The 18,780-nt window shown below is 62.9% G+C and overlaps 1 protein-coding gene across 8 annotated transcripts in view; it reads right to left on the bottom strand.

The window, feature by feature from the left end:
* The window catches only part of KBTBD11 (kelch repeat and BTB domain containing 11), a 34,655-nt gene that overhangs the window by 14,336 nt on the left and 1,539 nt on the right, over positions 1-18,780 (bottom strand). For 2 of the 8 annotated variants that reach the window (XM_066380073.1, XM_066380065.1), the window contains exon 1: positions 5,620-5,748. The exons of 2 other annotated variants lie outside the window; for them this stretch is intronic. The gene's annotated coding sequence lies outside the window, so the exon portion shown is untranslated. 4 more of the 8 variants (XM_066380071.1, XM_066380068.1, XM_066380072.1 and 1 more) reach the window with 4 other exon arrangements.

The raw sequence follows: 18,780 nt of genomic DNA, 5'->3' as shown, positions 1-18,780 counted from the left end.
GCACCGCAGTGCGTCTCTGTACAAAAAGAACCGACTGGACTGTGTTCAGCTGGATTTTGTCTCCCCGCCACGAGTGCAAACACGTCTACTGCGGCAAACTAGACGGAGCCACGGGCAACACTGAGCACATCTCACCGACACATCGCGAACTTCTGAAGGTTGGCAGGAAGATACTATGTAATACGTTGTAAACACAAAACCAACTCTCCATTATTCACGGGCGCCTGGAAAGGAGAGGCGTGGATTCCGGTTCCTTCGGAAGGAGGAAGGGGAGGAGGGAGCCGGCTTCCGGGCTCTGCCCCACGTGGGTTTTTACAGTCTCAAAGCAACACGTTAACTAACAGGTGTATTCCATCTTTCGGGGAAGCGGGAGTGTCTCCTTTGTTACAGGCAGGGTGTCTGAAGCAGCGTCCAGTTCACAACGCGAAGTGTGACTGCACGTGCTCCTACCGCTGTTTGTCACCGTGGTCGGGCCGACCGGATTGCCGACATTGCCCGGGGCGCTGGCCCGGGTCACCTGCTTCCGCGGGAGCCAGTCGGAACAGTGAGGAGAGTGAGCGGAAGGGCGTGGAGAGGCGCCGCCGTGCAGCCCTCCTGTGGTCGTCTGGGCTCCGCGGGCACGCAGACCCGCCCGCTCCGAGACCCCAAGGCCGCCACAAACCCAGAGCCCGGAGGTCTGCCGTCCTGGAGCCCCTGAGCGCCTGGCAGGCACACGAGGCTCGGTTCCCACGGTCCGTCTGAGAGGCTTCACGTGAGAGTGTCACACAAACAGGGCCTGTATTTTCCAACCCAACGTGTCTGCTCGTGACAGGGAACCCGTAGAGAAGCGTTCGTTCATACAACAAACAGAAGGGTGTTTGCATTAAGAACGACATCATGGTGGCTTCTGCTCCTCGCGGAGGGCTGCTGGTGGCCTGCCCGGCGACTCCTGACACGCCAGCTCCCGTAGATGCAAAAGCCAATTCTGCAACATGGCCTCTCTCTGTATAAACAGACGCAGCCTGCTGGTTCGGACACACAGGCCGGTGCCATGGTCCTACACGGTCCGTCACGGCATGCTGGGTACTGTATCTCTCTGGTGAATCAGTCCTCACGCCCAGAAGAATGTGCCGGGGACCCACGTCCATGGGTCATTCCTACCCGGACCTGATTGTGATGATGAGACCTGGAGCCTAGGGGTCAGGCCACAACAGGGTGAGACCTGGGAACCCAGGTGCAGGGCAGGGACGGGAACGGGACAGCAGGTGGGGTGGGCTGCGGCAGGCTGCCCCACAGGACGGGCCGTGGCTATTCTGTTCAGCACGGTCTCCTCACATGAGGGGGTGTCCAGGGTCCCTCCACCTGAGCCCCGCAGCCTGAGGCTACAGAGAAGTCCCGCCCTGTGACTTCCAAGGCAAGTTAGCAAAGGTGATACAGCCTCCCCCGCCCCCGGCCACAATTCCTCAGGGCTCGGCCTTTAGTGACCAGGGACTACAGGCACAGAGGTGCTCCAGGGCCCGGTGTGAGGCCACCAGCCTGCCCCTCAGACAGGCCGCAGGGGAGTCCAGCTCCTGGTCCTCGGGTGAAGCCAGGCCACACTCACAGGCGCAGAGACGAGCTGCCCCCACCGTGGGCAGGACCACTGAGACTGTCTCAGTCCACGCGGGAGGCTCTCAGAAACACCAGAGATTCAGCTCTCGCAGTCCTGGGGGCTGGACGTTCCGGACCCAGGACTCAGCAGATCAGGGTCAGGGGAGGGCGGGCAAGGGGCCTGAGGGGGTGTCTCTGGTAAGAACACTCATCCCATTCCAACACCTCACCCCCAAGGCCCCCTCCTAACACCATCACCCCGGGGGCTCGGTTCCCACACACGAGCTTGTGTGACGCTGACCTCCTCTGGTGGGTGGACTGTGAAGCTGCTGCCCAGGACCGGACTCTGGTTACCACACTCAGCACTGCGGGGTGTCTGTCTCCTGCGGCAGAGGGAAGCCTGGCAGTCCAGCATAGTGAGGTTTGTGTGTGTGAATGCCACTCTGAGCACCGTTCAAGGACCTGATGGGGGGGAGACAGGGTGACATGCACAGCTGGCATGGGGGGGGCGGGGGGGCTCCTGAAGCAACGACAGCAGCGGGGACAAAGGTAGGAGCCTCGGGGCCGTTCACTCAGAGGTCCCCACGACTCTAAGACTGAGAAGGAACAGTAACCACAGGGCCTGGCCGGTTGGCTCCGCGGTAGAGCGTCGGCCTGGCGTGCGGGGGACCCGGGTTCGATTCCCGGCCAGGGCACATAGGAGAAGTGCCCATTTGCTTCTCCACTCACCCCTCCTTCCTCTCTGTCTCTCTCTTCCCCTCCCGCAGCCAAGGCTCCATTGGAGCGGGGATGGCTCGGGCGCTGGGGATGGCTCCTTGGCCTCTGCCCCAGGCGCTAGAGTGGCTCTGGTCGCGGCAGAGCGACGCCCCGGAGGGGCAGAGCATCGCCCCCTGGTGGGCAGAGCGTTGCCCCATGGTGGGCGTGCCGGGTGGATCCCGGTCGGGCGCATGCGGGAGTCTGTCTGACTGTCTCTCCCCGTTTCCAGCTTCAGAAAAATACAAAAAAAAAAAACAAACAGTAACCACAGCCTCAAACAGGGGCACAGCGGGCACCCACTTACAAAACATCTCCATCATCCTGTGCAACAGCTGCCCTTTATGACTCCGGAGAGCTCAGCTCTGTAAAAACTAATACACGTCCCACCTAATCCATCAGGCCCTGAACCATAAAGCTCCACCGGCCTACATACAAGAAACGCCAAATTAAAAATAAAAATTATGGCGAGTTAAAATGACCGCCCTGCTGTGGGGGGCTGCCTGGCCTCTCTTCAGGTCTCCGGGTGCCCCAGTCCTCACCACAGGGCCTTTGCACGTGCTCTTCCCGGGACATCCCCACACCATCCTCTTCCTTATACCCCTCATCCTTCAGACCTCGGCTCACGATCCCTCTACCAGACACCGAGTGGTTCTCCCTGTCAGAGCCCCCATCCCTTTGTTATTACACATGACTTAACTTGATTCTATGTTGCCACCCTTCGATGCCTTATTATTGAATAGAATCTCAGCTGCAAGGCGTGGGGCCTGGGTCTGTTTCACTTGCCAGTGTACCCCCAGCACCTAGACCTGTGCCAGACTGTGGTGGGCATTGCATCCCTAAGTACCGGTGACAGGAGGAAGTTAAGGTCTCCCCATCGCCAGGGCAGGGGCCCACGGGGGCCTCAGTCTCCGGGCCCAGTTCCTGCGTCGGGACAGCCTCCCCGGCCGCAGCTGGGTGCCCGCAAAAGGTGAGCTCCTCGAAGTTTCTTTCATTCCGAACATTGTTGCTCACTGTTAACTGTTATGCAAACCTGTGCTCGGTACTGAAGCTATGATTTTAGCATATTTACATTAATTGCACTAGGAAAACCTAAATCAAGGCCCTGGTGGAGGCCGTGACCCCGTGAACTGCAGAGGAGGGCAGCCGTCAGCCCCTGCAGTCGCCAGGGGAAGATGTGCTTTCAAGGTGACCGGGCTCCAGCCCACGGCCACGGAGCCTCAGGTGCCGTGGGCGGGACAGCACCCCAGCTGCCTACGTCACCCCGGCTGGCAGCACAGCCACTCTTCCCTCCCGAGCAAGTGATGCTGTTGGCATTTCGCAAACAAGTGAGCGCGATGCCAGACGGAGGCGTTCGCAGCGTGGAGGGCGCGCTGTTCCCGCGGAGGAACAAAGGCGCCCAGAGTGTGCTTGACGCGGCAGCAGCCCCTGCCGCTTTCCTGTTGACAAGGTTGCTTCTTACATAAACGGGGTGTGTGTGGGGGGGCAGATCAGAAGCCACGGGGACAGTCTGGAAGGGTGCTCAGAAATGAAGCAGCAGGCTCACGGCCACCTCGGCAGGTCCGTCCCTTCTCCCGCCAGGCACAGGGCCAGGCGGCTGGAGGCAGGGCGCGCACTATGTGAACGGGGAACACAGAAAGGCAGGACGGCCACAGCCCCCCCCCCCCTCCAGAGGACTCGAGCTCTAGCCGAGGATGGACACCTTCTTCCTCCTCCTCCCAAGCCCAGGATTGCTGTCAGTACTGCAAACAGAATCTTTAGTCTCCATTCTGTGACTTCTAAGAATTGTCTTGCAGTTCACAGGAAAAGCTCAAAAGACTTTTTTTTTTTTTTTTTGTCTCATTAAAGTTTTTTGCCTGGTTGCGAGCAGAATGCCAATGGCCGGGTGGGGGTCAGCCCGTCAAGAGGGCTGCTCTAACACCAGGACACCAGTAGCCGGACAGGAGGCTCACTCAGGGCATCGCGCATCCCTCGAGGCCCTAACCAGAGGCAACTAAGTAGCAGACACCGTGCAGAGGGAACCCTTCCGGCCCTCAGTGCTGGGGGGGGAGGGGGGGAGGGCAGGAATTTACAAGCTGCCGGGCACTTGCCTGTAGTGAGTGGTCAGCACAAATAAAGCCCCTTAGGACATTGGTTCCTTCTCTTTCCTTAGAATCGATATGGGAGAGGGTGGAGAGAGATGGCTATGCAGGAATGTGAGAGGTGGTTAATTTTTAAAACCGTCCTTACTTAATGATCTGCCAGCAGTCATGCGGGAGTGAGGGACCTCTGAGGACGCCCCCGCCCCCAGACCCACACAGGAAGCTGGTCCCTCAGCACGGGGGGGGGGGGGCGCTGGGGAAATGAATTTAAATTCCACACCAGAATCTCGGGGGGGGGGGGAGCAGTGATGCAGGTGAGCTGGTCACACGCAGGCTGTTTGAACGCTGCTCCTTGTCATCCCCCCACACGCACCCCTCCCCGACTCATCCTGATGTCGGTCACGTGCGCAGGCAGCACAGCTCGCCACAGCCCGCCCGCCGCGCGGCCAGCGGGGCCAAGGCTCCGCGAAAACAAAGCTCTGAGTCTGCAGGAGCCCCGAGCAATCAATCCCGGGCGGGCGGCAGCAGGAGGAGCGGCGGAGGGGGGGCTGGGGGGGCCGGGGGCGGAGAGCCACCGAGGTGCCCGAGGGCACGGAGACCGGCCCCGCACAAACTCCAGCACGTCCCTCCCGTCCTCCGGGTCCCAGGGCCGGGAGGGGCCTCTCCCCCCCCAACCCGCCCCCGAGATGGAGACCCGCCGGCAGCTTAGAGCCAAGCAAGACAGCCCGCCCCGCCAGCCGCAAACGCGTCCCCGCGACCGGCCTGCCTCCCCAGGAACGCTCGTGCGAGCGCGGGCCGCCTTCCCGGCTGGACTCAGAGGAGCCGGGCGCGGGAACGCGCGGCCGGTGGCGGGACCCGCTGGTCACCGCGGCTGTGGTCTCGGAGGCGGTCACCGCGGGGGCTGGCCCGCCCCCTCGCACGCCTGAGAGCTGGCTGTCCCCGCTTCCCGCCGGAGCGCACTGGGGGTCCCCGCGGGTGGCCCCCATCTCCACGCGGTCGCCCAGGACGAGGTCCACCCAACCCCTCCCGCCTTCCCCGCGAGCACGGCCACCCCCGCCGCCTCCTCGGCCTGGACGGCCACTCTCTTTCCAGAGCACCCCCTCCTGCCCCCGCTCCCATGTCCTCCGCGTCCAGGGGCGTCTCGTCGCGGCCTCCCCCCGCCCCCGGACACCCCTACCTCGCCGCTCCGCGCCTCGCCCTCCGCCCCTGCGCTCACCCGAGCCTGGGACGCGGCCCCCGCGCGGGGCTCCGGTGCGCGTGCGCGCGGACCTCCTCCCGGCACCTGTGCGAGCGCCCACGGGCCCCGAGCACCTTCCCGGCCCCCGGCGCCCCCGCGCCTCCGCACTGTACCGCCGCCGCTCCCGGGAAGCGACCGCAGCGGGCCCCGCACTCACCGGCGCCGGTGGAAGCTCAGCCACTGGGAGGAGCGCGAGGCTGCGCAGGGGCGGGGCGCGGGGGGCGGCCCCGGGCGCAGAGCGCGGGCGCGGGGCGGGGGCCGCGAGCGGGGAGAAGGGAAAGGGGAGAGGGGAGAGAGGAGCGGGTAGGGTGGGCCGCCCACCGAGGTTCCGCGGGGAGGGGCTCCAGGCCGGAGCGCGCGCACGGGAGGCGCGCCACCTGTGCGCACCGGGCCCAGGGCCGCCTGCTTGGCGAGTGCGCGTGAAAACGTCCCTTACCGAGGACTCGCTCTTCTGCGTCGCCCCTCCCCTAGGAAACGGGAAATAATGGCAGTCAGCGTGGGTAGAATTGTATAACACTAGGGAGAGCTTTGTCAACACAGTCAGTGAGTGGTTCAAGACCTGTTGCGCACATCCTTGCGGATTCCGGAATAAAAAAGAAGGGTGTTGGGAGTACTGAAGCGGACAGCGCGTTGGCACTGGGTCTTGATTCTAGAAATGTGTCCTCCGGTCTGGTCCCCTGCGGGCGACCGCGGCCCCTGGGCACCCGGTGACTGACGCGAAAGTAGCTCCAGAGAACCTACCTGCCTGTGGCCAGGGACGCGTGATGACTTCTGAACCCCGCATGGTGCTTACCGCGCTCCGGTTCTAAGAACGCAGTTTTTAAACGTTATGTACAAAATAATTATGAAGTTTTTACAGACACAGGGAGCCGGAGCATTGACTGTTTGGGTTTTGTTTTTTTCTTAAATTTTGTTTTTGAGTCTCTGCGGGTTACACGGACCGTGAGTCCTGACACCCTTACAGACGACATTTGCCTTCCGAGGCCAAGTAGAATACTTCACATCAAGTCTTCCTTAAACGAGACCAAAACCGAGCTAATTACTGGCACATAGACAGGGGAGGGCAAAAGTAGGTGTCCAGTTGTGAGTGACATTGCTTTGAGTAAAAACTACTGTGATCATCATAACCTGCACGTCTTTGAACGGACGAATGACTGCAAACCTACTTTTGCCCACCCCCGTATATTTATTTATCAGCCAACTCTGGCAGAACCACATCTTTTAGGAGCTGCAATAATGCCTGTCGCTTTCCATTTCTAGTTTGTTCAATTTACCCCACCCTCCACCCCCGCAAATCTGCCTGCCCAAACCAGTGACTTCCAGGGTCCGGAGTGGAGTTTAAAGTCATTTCCTCAGCCTTACCTCTACCCCCTATCCCCATTTTCTTTTTGAAAGCAACTTTGGGCCGAACGTCAGCCTCCTGCTGGGTCTGGCTGACCCACCCACCTCTGTGGGTGAGCCTGCATGAGCACTGGGCACTCGGCTGTCCCCAGCCCTGGGTGCTGGCCTGTCCAGCCCTGTCCTCTCTGCCACTCTGTGTGCTCCCGGCGATGGGGGACTGTGTCACGTTAGCTTTTCTTCCCACTGGGCTTACAATGCTCGGTGTACACTGGATTCTCAATAATATGTATTGGTGGAAAGGAAAACGAGGTGAGTTAACTTAACCCCCTACACTGTGTAGTGTGGGAGCCCCGCCTGTGTTTGGACTGTAGGTGTGTCATTGTTAGAGCGCGCTGTGGCCCCCTCATGGTCCGTGGGGACTGCAGAGGAACATTCATGGTTTAAGTAGCTCGTGTGGGTTGCAGACACCTCTCGAGTTCCTGGAACTGAACCTGGGGACAGTCATGTCCAGAAGGAGGCGGGGTATATCCTAAATATTAAATAATATTAAGTAACATCTATTTCAAGAGTAATAATATTTTACTATTTCACTTCTCCATACTTGAAGACGTGTACAAATCCACTTCTCCTGTGTGCCCTGACACGGGAATCGAACTGGGGCGTCCACACATCGGCCGACGGTCTATCCACTGAGCCAACCGGACAGGGCTGGCAGATGGGACTTCAAACACCAGTGTCACCATTTGCAAGTCTTGTGGATGTTGGATACTTCACCACCGTCCTCTTCTGTAAATGGGGGTGTGGCGGCCCCCTTCCCCATGGGGACCGAGCTGGTGCGAGCCTGCACTTAGAACAGTGGGCTTGAACCCTCGGGCGGGATGACACACGCACCACGTCTGATTCTGCTGCTGCCCCAGGCGACGTGCTGCAGGCTCTTCCCTCCCTGCGCAGATATCACGTGACACCGGAGCTTTACAGCCACGGGAGGGAGGTGGCTGGTCAGCCACAATCCCTGGTTCTGCTCCCTGTGGAGACACTAAATCCTGTTTTCCTACCTGCCCCAATACCAAACACCAGATAATATCCCCAAAGCTTCTCATATCCGTACGAGTTCCTCTGTTCCCCCTGCCTTCCAAAAAAGCAGCAATTAAATTCCAGTAGCTGTCAGGAATGGGTCCAATTGCTACAAAGTACTTCGAGTCTCTTGGCATGAAAAATTAATTAGAATATCTGTGAGTTGGCACTGAGGTAGTGTTCACTGTTGCATTTCAAACTCCCGTCCCTTTGGATGGAAGGAAAGCCGTCTTCCCCACAGACGGCTCCGTGGCTGCTGCCTCCGGCGCATGGACGGACCGGGTGCGTTCCTCTCCTGTGAGCTTCCTCCCCACTGCCCGAGGCTCTTCCCTCTCTCCTGCGTTGTGCGAGTGTCTTGTGAGCCGTGGCTGACAGCCTCCTGCAGGACAGGTGCTCTGCAGCACTGCTGACTGCCGACTGTCACTGTCCCTGGGCGTGCGACAGGGTGAGGTGGGTCACCGCAGGTGCCCCAGGCAGGCCCCAGGTGCAGGCGAGGTCCCAGTGGTCCCGACTGGAGTGTGAGAACAGACACTCGCCCTTCAGCCTGCAGCCCGGACCAGCGCTGTGACACGGCGCACGCAGGCTCAGTGACTGTGCTCGGTGGACCACGCGGCCGCCTGCTGCTGTCCCTCCTCATGGCCTCCGTGGACACCTGTCTGCTGTGCACCTGCCTTCAGTGGACCGAAGCCACTGGGAAGCAACACGCTCTGGTCAAGGGAGCAGACTTACCACCACCATTGAGGTCATTCGTGTTCCACATCCTCACACACCCTCTTCGGAAAGAAAGAAAATTTTAAATGTCATAGTTTTTATACTATTTTCAAGGTGTTTAAACTATTTTCACAGTCGGGCCCCAAGTAGCAAATCCTCAAAAGTATAATGAACTAAGCAAGGTCCCGTGCCACGGAGCACATGCTCATTGTCCCCCCGCCCCCGGAAAGGTTCTCGTGAGCTGAACTGAGTTCCCTCCTAATCCCAGGACCTCAGAGGTGCGCTCGTGCGGTGACGTGTCTCTAGGGAAGTGATCACCTTGACAACAGTAGGGTGGCCCTCCTTCAGTGTGACCGGTGTCCTTGTAAGACGGGGAGAGACAGGCACAGACACACAGGGCTAAGCACTGGGACAGCAGGGACAGATGGCGGTGACTCGGCTGCCAGTCGATGCCAGCAAGGACCCCCGCAGACAGCAGAAGCTTCCCCGGGGCCTTCCGAGAGCATGGCCCTGCCCAGCCTGGCCACGGACCCGGGTCCCCCAGACCGTTGGAGAGCGCGCCTTGCTGTCTGAAGCCCCCACCCGTGTCCTTTGTCACGGTGGCCCCAGCAATCAGATGCACGGTCGTGCGTCCCTTCGGTCGGAGCTGTGCTTGCTTCCAAATGACCTGAGCTGGTGACCAGTTAACTTCCTGATTTTCAACCCATAAGAGTATGCCGCTAGACAGACATACAATTTTCAGGCATACAAGAAAACTGTTTTCTTTGTTTTAAGTTAAACAGCCATAAAACCCATTCTGTCATCTCAACTCGGAGCTGACTGAGGGCTGAGTACCCGGAGGAGCCCGGCTCCAAGGACACTGGCCCATGGAGGACGCTGGCCCAGGGAGGACGCTGGTCCCGTGGAGGACGCTGGCCCCAGGGAGGACGCTGGTCCCGTGGAGGACACTGGCCCGTGGAGGACACTGACCCATGGAGGACGCTGGCCCAGGGAGGACGCTGGTCCCGTGGAGGACGCTGGCCCCGGGGAGGACGCTGGTCCCGTGGAGGACACTGGCCCGTGGAGAACACTGGCCCGGGGAGGACGCTGGCCCCATGGAGGACACTGGCCCCGTGGAGGACACTGGCCCCGTGGAGGACACTGGCCCCGGGAGGACACTGGCCCCGTGGAGGACACTGGCCCGTGGAGAACACTGGCCCCAGGGAGGACGCTGGCCCCAGGGAGGACGCTGGTCCCGTGGAGGACACTGGCCCGTGGAGGACACTGGCCCATGGAGGACGCTGGCCCAGGGAGGACGCTGGTCCCGTGGAGAACACTGGCCCCGTGGAGGACGCTGGTCCCGTGGAGGACACTGGCCCAGGGAGGACGCTGGTCCCGTGGAGGACGCTGGCCCCAGGACGATGCTGGCCCCGTGGAGGACACGTGGCTGCAGGGGCCTTGCCCTTTGGATCCCAGGTCACGGCTGCAGGGACCACAGCACTCGGAGGTGCGGCTGCAGCACCCCGGAAGGTCTTTCCAGACATCTTCCTGTGGGGTTAGGGTGCACTTATGGAAAGTTAGGATTTGGGGGTGAAATGTTTATGAACAGGCCCTGAGTTATGTCCAGTGAGCTATGTCACACACAGAAACCTCCCCGTCCCCGTCCAGACAGCCCCTTCCTGCTGGTCTCCAGGCCCCGGACGCTGACGTCAACCCCGGGTGGACACTCCGCTGGGAGACCAGCCTCGGGTGCGGGCTGCTCCCCAACGTGGCACTCACCAAGGTGCCGCCTTCCCCCGGGCTGCACTCTGCCCACCCGGGCAGCCGGAGGAACGGGCACAGCTGCGTGTGCCCACGGCCACCTCCCCCTGGCCTGTCCCCTGAGCAGCAACCCAGGGACAGGCAGGGGGGCTGGACCAGCCTCTCTGCTCCAATGGACCTGCGTGCTCCAGGGCCCCGGCCACCTGCCCAGAGAGGCTCCTGTCTCTTGCTGTGCCCCCCAGGTGTCCCCCGTGGTCCTTTGTGCCCCTGTGGAGCCAGTGGGCAGGAGGCAGTCTGGGCAGGGACAGGACGCAGTGGGAGGGAGCGCTGGGCCTCCTCTCCTCACACCAGGGGCCTGCGGAGCCTCTCACGTCAGTCCCCCCACCCTGAGGGCTCCTCTGTGACGTCAGCGTCAAGTGCACTGCTGGGGGACGGTGCATTGTCCCAAGCTGCCTGTCCCTGGTCCAGCGTCACGTGCACTGCTGGGGGGGTGCATTGTCCCAAGCTGCCTGTCCCTGGGCCAGAGTCACGTGCACTGCTGGGGGGGGTGCACTGTCCCCAAGCTGCCTGTCCCTGGTCCAGTGTCACGTGCACTGCTGGGGGGGGTGCACTGTCCCCAAGCTGCCTGTCCCTGGTCCAGAGTCACGTGCACTGCTGGGGGGATGGTGCATTGTCCCCAAGCTGCCTGTCCCTGGTCCAGAGTCAAGTGCACTGCTAGGGGGGGTGCACTGTCCCCAAGCTGCCTGTCCCTGGTCCAGTGTCACGTGCACTGCTGGGGGGGGTGCACTGTCCCCAAGCTGCCTGTCCCTGGTCCAGTGTCACGTGCACTGCTGGGGGGGGTGCACTGTCCCCAAGCTGCCTGTCCCTGGTCCAGCGTCACGTGCACTGCTGGGGGGGAGGGTGCATTGTCCCCAAGCTGCCTGTCCCTGGTCCAGAGTCACGTGCACTGCTGGGGGGGGGGGAGTGTGCACTGTCCCCAAGCTGCCTGTCCCTGGTCCAGCGTCACGTGCACTGCTGGGGGGACGGTGCATTGTCCCAAGCTGCCTGTCCCTGGTCCAGCGTCACGTGCACTGCTGGGGGGGGTGCACTGTCCCCAAGCTGCCTGTCCCTGGTCCAGAGTCACGTGCACTGCTGGGGGGACGGTGCATTGTCCCAAGCTGCCTGTCCCTGGTCCAGCGTCACGTGCACTGCTGGGGGGGTGCACTGTCCCCAAGCTGCCTGTCCCTGGTCCAGCGTCACGTGCACTGCTGGGGGGGAGGGTGCACTGTCCCCAAGCTGCCTGTCCCTGGTCCAGCGTCACGTGCACTGCTGGGGGGGTGCACTGTCCCCAAGCTGCCTGTCCCTGGTCCAGAGTCACGTGCACTGCTGGGGGGATGGTGCATTGTCCCCAAGCTGCCTGTCCCTGGTCCAGAGTCAAGTGCACTGCTAGGGGGGGTGCACTGTCCCCAAGCTGCCTGTCCCTGGTCCAGAGTCACGTGCACTGCTGGGGGGGGTGCATTGTCCTCAAGCTGCCTGTCCCTGGTCCAGTGTCACGTGCACTGCTGGGGGGGGTGCACTGTCCCCAAGCTGCTTGTCTTTGGTCCAGCGTCACGTGCACTGCTGGGGGGGGTGCACTGTCCCCAAGCTGCCTGTCCCTGGTCCAGCGTCACGTGCACTGCTGGGGGGGAGGGTGCATTGTCCCCAAGCTGCCTGTCCCTGGTCGAGCGTCACGTGCACTGCTGGGGGGGGGGGTGCACTGTCCCCAAGCTGCCTGTCCCTGGTCCAGAGTCACGTGCACTGCTGGGGGACGGTGCACTGTCCCCAAGCTGCCTGTCCCTGGTCCAGAGTCACGTGCACTGCTGGGGGGGGTGCATTGTCCTCAAGCTGCCTGTCCCTGGTCCAGTGTCACGTGCACTGCTGGGGGGGGGTGCACTGTCCCCAAGCTGCTTGTCCCTGGTCCAGCGTCACGTGCACTGCTGGGGGGGGTGCACTGTCCCCAAGCTGCCTGTCCCTGGTCCAGCGTCACGTGCACTGCTGGGGGGGGGGTGCATTGTCCCCAAGCTGCCTGTCCCTGGTCCAGCGTCACGTGCACTGCTGGGGGGGGGTGCACTGTCCCCAAGCTGCCTGTCCCTGGTCCAGCGTCACGTGCACTGCTGGGGGGGAGGGTGCACTGTCCCCAAGCTGCCTGTCCCTGGTCCAGAGTCACGTGCACTGCTGGGGGGGGAGTGTGCACTGTCCCCAAGCTGCCTGTCCCTGGTCCAGCGTCACGTGCACTGCTGGGGGGGGTGCATTGTCCTCAAGCTGCCTGTCCCTGGTCCAGAGTCACGTGCACTGCTGGGGGACGGTGCACTGTCCCCAAGCTGCCTGTCCCTGGTCCAGAGTCACGTGCACTGCTGGAGGAGGGAGGGTGCACTGTCCCCAAGCTGCCTGTCCCTGGTCCAGAGTCACGTGCACTGCTGGGGGGACGGTGCATTGTCCCAAGCTGCCTGTCCCTGGTCCAGCGTCACGTGCACTGCTGGGGGGGGGTGCACTGTCCCCAAGCTGCCTGTCCCTGGTCCAGCGTCACGTGCACTGCTGGGGGGGAGGGTGCACTGTCCCCAAGCTGCCTGTCCCTGGTCCAGAGTCACGTGCACTGCTGGGGGGGTGCACTGTCCCCAAGCTGCCTGTCCCTGGTCCAGAGTCACGTGCACTGCTGGGGGAGGGTGCACTGTCCCAAGCTGCCTGTCCCTGGTCCAGCGTCACGTGCACTGCTGGGGGGGAGGGTGCACTGTCCCCAAGCTGCCTGTCCCTGGGCCAGAGTCACGTGCACTGCTGGGGGGATGGTGCATTGTCCCCAAGCTGCCTGTCCCTGGTCCAGAGTCACGTGCACTGCTGGGGGGATGGTGCATTGTCCCCAAGCTGCCTGTCCCTGGTCCAGAGTCAAGTGCACTGCTAGGGGGGGTGCACTGTCCCCAAGCTGCCTGTCCCTGGTCCAGAGTCACGTGCACTGCTGGGGGGACGGTGCACTGTCCCCAAGCTGCCTGTCCCTGGTCCAGAGTCACGTGCACTGCTGGGGGAGGGTGCACTGTCCCAAGCTGCCTGTCCCTGGTCCAGCGTCACGTGCACTGCTGGGGGGACGGTGCACTGTCCCCAAGCTGCCTGTCCCTGGGCCAGAGTCACGTGCACTGCTGGGGGGAGGGTGCACTGTCCCCAAGCTGCCTGTCCCTGGTCCAGAGTCACGTGCACTGCTGGGGGGGAGGGTGCATTGTCCCAAGCTGCCTGTCCCTGGTTTAGAGTCACGTACACTGCTGGGGGGGAGGGTGCACTGTCCCCAAGCTGCCTGTCCCTGGTCCAGAGTCACGTGCACTGCTGGGGGGGAGGGTGCATTGTCCCAAGCTGCCTGTCCCTGGTCCAGAGTCACGTGCACTGCTGGGGGGGAGGGTGCACTGTCCCCAAGCTGCCTGTCCCTGGTCCAGAGTCACGTGCACTGCTGGGGGGGAGGGTGCACTGTCCCCAAGCTGCCTGTCCCTGGTCCAGAGTCACGTGCACTGCTGGGGGACGGTGCACTGTCCCCAAGCTGCCTGTCCCTGGTCCAGAGTCACGTGCACTGCTGGGGGACGGTGCACTGTCCCCAAGCTGCCTGTCCCTGGTCCAGAGTCACGTGCACTGCTGGGGGACGGTGCACTGTCCCCAAGCTGCCTGTCCCTGGTCCAGCGTCACGTGCACTGCTGGGGGGGTGCACTGTCCCCAAGCTGCCTGTCCCTGGTCCAGCGTCACGTGCACTGCTGGGGGGGGGTGCACTGTCCCTAAGCTGCCTGTCCCTGGTCCAGAGTCAAGTGCACTGCTGGGGGGGGTGCACTGTCCCCAAGCTGCCTGTTTCTGGTCCAGAGTCACGTGCACTGCTGGGGGGGGTGCACTGTCCCCAAGCTGCCTGTTTCTGGTCCAGAGTCACATGCACTGCTGGGGGGGAGGGTGCATTGTCCCAAGCTGCCTGTCCCTGGTCCAGAGTCAAGTGCACTGCTGGGGGGGGTGCACTGTCCCCAAGCTGCCTCTCCCTGGTCCAGAGTCACGTGCACTGCTGGGGGGAGGGTGCATTGTCCCCAAGCTTCCTGTCCCTGGTCCAGAGTCACGTGCACTGCTGGGGGGGAGGGTGCACTGTCCCCAAGCTGCCTGTCCCTGGTCCAGCGTCACGTGCACTGCTGGGGGGGGTGCACTGTCCCCAAGCTGCCTGTCCCTGGTCCAGAGTCACGTGCACTGCTGGGGGGACGGTGCATTGTCCCAAGCTGCCTGTCCCTGGTCCAGCGTCACGTGCACTGCTGCGGGGGGTGCACTGTCCCCAAGCTGCCTGTCCCTGGTCCAGCGTCACGTGCACTGCTGGGGGGGAGGGTGCACTGTCCCCAAGCTGCCTGTCCCTGGTCCAGCGTCACGTGCACTGCTGGGGGGGTGCACTGTCCCCAAGCTGCCTGTCCCTGGTCCAGAGTCACGTGCACTGCTGGGGGGATGGTGCATTGTCCCCAAGCTGCCTGTCCCTGGTCCAGAGTCAAGTGCACTGCTAGGGGGGGTGCACTGTCCCCAAGCTGCCTGTCCCTGGTCCAGAGTCACGTGCACTGCTGGGGGGGTGCATTGTCCTCAAGCTGCCTGTCCCTGGTCCAGAGTCACGTGCACTGCTGGGGGGGGGTGCACTGTCCCCAAGCTGCTTGTCTTTGGTCCAGCGTCACGTGCACTGCTGGGGGGGGTGCACTGTCCCTAAGCTGCCTGTCCCTGGTCCAGCATCACGTGCACTGCTGGGGGGGAGGGTGCACTGTCCCCAAGCTGCCTGTCCCTGGTCCAGCATCACGTGCACTGCTGGGGGGGGGTGCACTGTCCCCAAGCTGCCTGTCCTTGGTCCAGCGTCACGTGCACTGCTGGGGGGGAGGGTGCACTGTCCCCAAGCTGCCTGTCCCTGGTCCAGAGTCACGTGCACTGCTGGGGGGGGTGCATTGTCCTCAAGCTGCCTGTCCCTGGTCCAGTGTCACGTGCACTGCTGGGGGGGGTGCACTGTCCCCAAGCTGCTTGTCCCTGGTCCAGCGTCACGTGCACTGCTGGGGGGGGTGCACTGTCCCCAAGCTGCCTGTCCCTGGTCCAGCGTCACGTGCACTGCTGGGGGGGAGGGTGCATTGTCCCCAAGCTGCCTGTCCCTGGTCCAGCGTCACGTGCACTGCTGGGGGGGGTGCACTGTCCCCAAGCTGCCTGTCCCTGGTCCAGCGTCACGTGCACTGCTGGGGGGGAGGGTGCACTGTCCCCAAGCTGCCTGTCCCTGGTCCAGCGTCACGTGCACTGCTGGGGGGGGAGTGTGCACTGTCCCCAAGCTGCCTGTCCCTGGTCCAGCGTCACGTGCACTGCTGGGGGGGGTGCATTGTCCTCAAGCTGCCTGTCCCTGGTCCAGAGTCACGTGCACTGCTGGGGGACGGTGCACTGTCCCCAAGCTGCCTGTCCCTGGTCCAGAGTCACGTGCACTGCTGGAGGAGGGAGGGTGCACTGTCCCCAAGCTGCCTGTCCCTGGTCCAGAGTCACGTGCACTGCTGGGGGGACGGTGCACTGTCCCCAAGCTGCCTGTCCCTGGTCCAGCGTCACGTGCACTGCTGGGGGGGAGGGTGCACTGTCCCCAAGCTGCCTGTCCCTGGTCCAGAGTCACGTGCACTGCTGGGGGGGTGCACTGTCCCCAAGCTGCCTGTCCCTGGTCCAGAGTCACGTGCACTGCTGGGGGGATGGTGCATTGTCCCCAAGCTGCCTGTCCCTGGTCCAGAGTCAAGTGCACTGCTGGGGGACGGTGCACTGTCCCCAAGCTGCCTGTCCCTGGTCCAGAGTCACGTGCACTGCTGGGGGGGGGTGCACTGTCCCAAGCTGCCTGTCCCTGGTCCAGCGTCACGTGCACTGCTGGGGGGGAGGGTGCACTGTCCCCAAGCTGCCTGTCCCTGGGCCAGAGTCACGTGCACTGCTGGGGGGATGGTGCATTGTCCCCAAGCTGCCTGTCCCTGGTCCAGAGTCACGTGCACTGCTGGGGGGATGGTGCATTGTCCCCAAGCTGCCTGTCCCTGGTCCAGAGTCAAGTGCACTGCTAGGGGGGGTGCACTGTCCCCAAGCTGCCTGTCCCTGGTCCAGAGTCACGTGCACTGCTGGGGGGACGGTGCACTGTCCCCAAGCTGCCTGTCCCTGGTCCAGAGTCACGTGCACTGCTGGGGGAGGGTGCACTGTCCCAAGCTGCCTGTCCCTGGTCCAGCGTCACGTGCACTGCTGGGGGGGAGGGTGCACTGTCCCCAAGCTGCCTGTCCCTGGGCCAGAGTCACGTGCACTGCTGGGGGGAGGGTGCACTGTCCCCAAGCTGCCTGTCCCTGGTCCAGAGTCACGTGCACTGCTGGGGGGGGGGAGGGTGCATTGTCCCAAGCTGCCTGTCCCTGGTTTAGAGTCACGTACACTGCTGGGGGGGAGGGTGCACTGTCCCCAAGCTGCCTGTCCCTGGTCCAGAGTCACGTGCACTGCTGGGGGGGAGGGTGCATTGTCCCAAGCTGCCTGTCCCTGGTCCAGAGTCACGTGCACTGCTGGGGGGGAGGGTGCACTGTCCCCAAGCTGCCTGTCCCTGGTCCAGAGTCACGTGCACTGCTGGGGGGGAGGGTGCACTGTCCCCAAGCTGCCTGTCCCTGGTCCAGAGTCACGTGCACTGCTGGGGGACGGTGCACTGTCCCCAAGCTGCCTGTCCCTGGTCCAGAGTCACGTGCACTGCTGGGGGGGGTGCACTGTCCCCAAGCTGCCTGTTTCTGGTCCAGAGTCACGTGCACTGCTGGGGGGGTGCACTGTCCCCAAGCTGCCTGTCCCTGGTCCAGCGTCACGTGCACTGCTGGGGGGGGGGTGCACTGTCCCCAAGCTGCCTGTTTCTGGTCCAGAGTCACGTGCACTGCTGGGGGGGAGGGTGCATTGTCCCAAGCTGCCTGTCCCTGGTCCAGCGTCACGTGCACTGCTGGGGGGGTGCACTGTCCCTAAGCTGCCTGTCCCTGGTCCAGCGTCACGTGCACTGCTGGGGGGGGTGCACTGTCCCCAAGCTGCCTGTCCCTGGTCCAGAGTCACGTGCACTGCTGGGGGGGTGCACTGTCCCCAAGCTGCCTGTCCCTGGTCCAGAGTCACGTGCACTGCTGGGGGGGAGGGTGCATTGTCCCCAAGCTGCCTGTCCCTGGTCCAGAGTCACGTGCACTGCTGGGGGGGTGCACTGTCCCTAAGCTGCCTGTCCCTGGTCCTCTGCAAAGACCAGTGGCTTCAGCTCACTCTCTGCGCCCAGGCCCAGCAGAGTGCCTGGCACTGATATCAGTTCCGTCTGCGTGACCAGGTGGTGGCTGTGTGTTTGTGTCACCCTGAATCAGCCCTCTGACTGCTGTCACAGACCCCGAGACCCGGTGCAACAGCACACACGTCCCTCTCAGGAGGGTCCTGGGGGCCAGAGTCCAAGACCGGGGTGCCTGCCCAGCCGGTCCCGGGGGGACCCACAGGACCGCGTCAGCTTCCCACGACTGCGGTGACAAAACGCCAAGCAGGCGTGGCTACAGCAATACCAAGTCCCTGACGGTTCCGTAGCTGAGAGAAGGGCACAGCGCGTCCTGGGCTGAGGTCAGAGCGTGGGCGGGACCACCTCCTTCCCACACTGAGGGGGACAATCTGTGACCTCGCTCCCAGCTCTGGGCCACCGACTTCCTGGGCTTCTGGACCCTTCCATCCTCAAAGCCAGATGTGTCATGTGTCCCCCCATACACCCTCTCACACTCACACACATGCACCACTCACACACACTCACACACATACACACACAGACTCACAGACACACAGACACACACTCACGCACACTCACACACATGCACCACTCACACACACTCACACACATACACACACACAGACTCACAGACACACAGACACACAGACTCACACACACATACAGACACACACACACACACACACACAGACTCGCTCTCTCTGACAGTTCCTTGTCATCACACCCGTCTCCATCTCCGTCTCTGACAGTCCACCTCCCTTCTTTGAGGACCCTCTGCAGATGCTGGACCTGCTCTCGTGTCAGGGTCCCTGGTCACATCTGCAGTCACTATTCAGTGTCCGGCACGAGAGTGAGGACACGTCTGGGGGTCACTTGCCCCGAGTGCGGGGTGCCGGTAGACAGACAGGCGGGTGGCACCCCACACGGTGTCAGTGACACCTGCCCACCCCCTCCGCACCCCCCCACACACCCCCAGGAGTGAAAACAGCTGAGGAAGTGAGAAGATGACGGGTCAGTCAGGA

Source organism: Saccopteryx leptura, chromosome 4 (assembly GCF_036850995.1).
Source record: "Saccopteryx leptura isolate mSacLep1 chromosome 4, mSacLep1_pri_phased_curated, whole genome shotgun sequence".
In the NCBI taxonomy this organism is placed as follows: Eukaryota; Metazoa; Chordata; class Mammalia; order Chiroptera; family Emballonuridae; genus Saccopteryx; species Saccopteryx leptura.
The sequence above is the reverse complement of the archived record's forward strand: the minus strand, read 5'-3'. Positions and strand labels throughout refer to the sequence as shown.